Source organism: Octodon degus, unplaced genomic scaffold (genome assembly GCF_000260255.1).
Source record: "Octodon degus isolate 3935 unplaced genomic scaffold, OctDeg1.0 scaffold00059, whole genome shotgun sequence".
In the NCBI taxonomy this organism is placed as follows: Eukaryota; Metazoa; Chordata; class Mammalia; order Rodentia; family Octodontidae; genus Octodon; species Octodon degus.
In genome coordinates, this window is record NW_004524635.1 from 12,567,356 (window position 1) to 12,570,344 (window position 2,989).

Here is a 2,989-nt window from a genome sequence, read left to right on the forward strand (position 1 = left end):
AAAAAAAAAAAAGTTAATACTAGGGCCAGCCAAATAGCTCAGCACATTGAAGCGCTTGCTTAGTCAGATGGAGGGACCAGGAGTTAGATCCCCTGGTCTGCCATGTTGGCCCCACCCCCAAGTTACCCTGAGACTGCCACTGGGACTGGGCATGGTGGTGCACGCCTGAAATCCCAGCATTTGGGAGGCTGTAAACAGGAGGATCGCTATGAATCCAATCTACACAATGAGACCCTGTAGATCCTGCCCTAAAAATACTACAAAGTAAGTTAGACTGTGGTGTTTTTGTAGTGTAAACACAGCACTGAGCATTTCCAAGACAAATTCAGACAAATTATCATAATTACAGAGGATGATCATAAAATACAGTAAATGTTTAAATCTTTAAAAATTATGACCGTGGGCTGGTGAGATGGCTCAGTGGTCTAAAGCACCTACTTAGAACAAGCTTAGGGGCTGGTGAGATGGCTCAGTGGTCTAAAGCACCTATTTGGAACAAGCTTAGCAAAGCACAGGGACCGTGGTTCAATCCCCCAGCACCACATGCCAGCCAGCAGCGCCCCCTGGTGGGCTGAGCTGGCCACACACACACACACACATAAAATTTTAAAAAAAATTATGACAGTGAAAAATGCATTGCCTATTCTGTCCCCTTTACTTCAAACGTACCCCATTGTTTTAACAGCATCTCTTTATTATAACAAGGTTTTTTCACTTTATACGTATTCACATTGTCTTTTGATCATCCTTTGTGCATTATTAATGTATTGAGTTTGCAGACAAAGAGCTTCAAATCACTTGAGTTCTTAAGCTATGACCAGAAAACCAGAAGATTTGATAGTATAAATATCTTGTAGGGTTTACTGTGTCCATAGCCAACAGATACTAAGACCATAAAATTAGAAGATACTGCCTAACTTGCTAAAAAGGGCTATTGCTGAATGGTAGCATGCTTACCTAGCATATGCAATCTAGACTCAATCGCCAGCATTACAAAATTTTTTAATTTAAAATGCATACAAGGCCAGCCAAATGGCTCAGTGGATTAAAGTGCCTGCAAGCAGGCATGGGCCCAGGGTTCTATCCCCGGGCCTGGACTGCTGTGCCGGCCCCACCCCCAGGGTGTGCTGAGGCAGCAGTTGAGACGGTGGTGTACCTGAATCCCAGCTCTTAGTAGGCTGTAAACAGGCAGATCACTTACGAGTCCAATCTAGTAGTGAGACCCTGAACACCCTGTAAACCCTTCCCTAAAATACAAAAAATAAATAAAATGCATATAGCAAAATTCCCCAGTTTCACCCTTTGGTACCAAGGATCAAACTCAGGACCTTATACTTGCCAGGCAGGTGCTTATGCTGCTGAGCTATCCTCCCAAACAATTTAACCATTTACAAGTGTTAGTATGTTTGTTCTGTAATCTCTAAAACTCATGTTACTGTAGTGTCTTAACTTGATGTGGATTTGTCAGACATCTGCTTTGGTACACATAATCTTCAACTGAGGTTGAGAAATAGGTAAATGTGGAGCTCAGTGGTAGTCTTCAGTTGTGATGAGACATTTTGAAAACAGAAATCTGATTATTGTGAAATACAGCAGATGCATAAGTGTATATTTAGTCATTTACCAAAGTAGACAATTAGGCAACCGTAACTCAAGTGGAGAGGACAGTGCTGTGCCAGGATTCCAGAGGTTCCCTAAACCCCTCCTAGCAACTGTTCTGTCTCTCTTGCCATCCAAAAGGTAACCACTCCTACCTTCTATGGTAGTAACTACTTTGATTTGTGCTTTTACCTCTTATGTACGTTTCAAGCTGTTTAAGTATACCTATTCTTTAAACTAGGTATATATATTTTTGTGTTTAGATTCTTTGGTCAGTATTTGTGAGATTTATCCAGGTTGTTGGAAGCAAATGTTTAATTTTCATTGATACATATGTTCTCTTGTGTCAGTACTTGTTGGGAAATAATTGCTGAAGATGAAACAAAAGAGACAGAAAATCAAGTCTTGCAGATAGGCACCATATGCCCCACTCTTGAGCGTACTGAGCCAGCAACCAAATCCAGGAGTGGTGGTACATGCCTGTAATTGTAGCACTGGGAGGCTTGAAAACATGAGGATCACTACAAGTCGGAGCTGTGTAGTGAGACCCTGCACACACACACACACACACACACACACACACACACAAAATATATATATATATATATATATATATATATATATATATATATATATACCTCAAGGCCTTGATATGTCTTCTCCAGGAATGTCTGACCACAGGCAGGGCCATGACACACTAGAACACGATGAGCTTCGAAAGATAATTCAGTGACCTCAGCAGCAGCCATGAAGAGAAAGATGAGATAGCATCAAGATAAAGAAAAACACTACTGATACTGAGGAAGATCTGGAGAGACAGCTGCAGGACAAGCTGAGTGAGTCACCTGCACGGCACCAAGAATATGAAAGAACCAGCCAACTAGGTATGGGAATTCAGAAACATTGATAACATGAAAGGCAAGCTCCAAGAGACCCAGGAGTAGGCAAAGCCACAAGAGGATCTCATCATCAAAGTAGAGAACCTGGCTCTCAAGAACAGGTTTCAGAGTGGTGCTGGATGAACTCAAAAGCAAGACCAGGAAAAGGAGCAACTAACTCAGCTCTTTGCAAGAAAAGGTAGAATCACTTTTAGAGAAGTAAGGATATTGTTACATCCAGTTGCCAGGCTGGCCAGTGATAGAAAAGTCTTGATTATATTATACTGGATATCAAGAGCTAGTATTTTTCCCTCTAATGCTAGAAGTTGAAGTATTTTAGTTGCTTTTAGAACCAACTTGCTATGTATTTTCTTTGTGCTCATTCTTCACAAAATAGGATTATGTTGCAGATTTTTTTAAGTGAAATAAAAGTTTTATTTTTTTAATTTTTTTATTTTATTGAGAAACAGCAATGAGACAGTTTCAAAAATGATAGGACAGTTTCAATAATT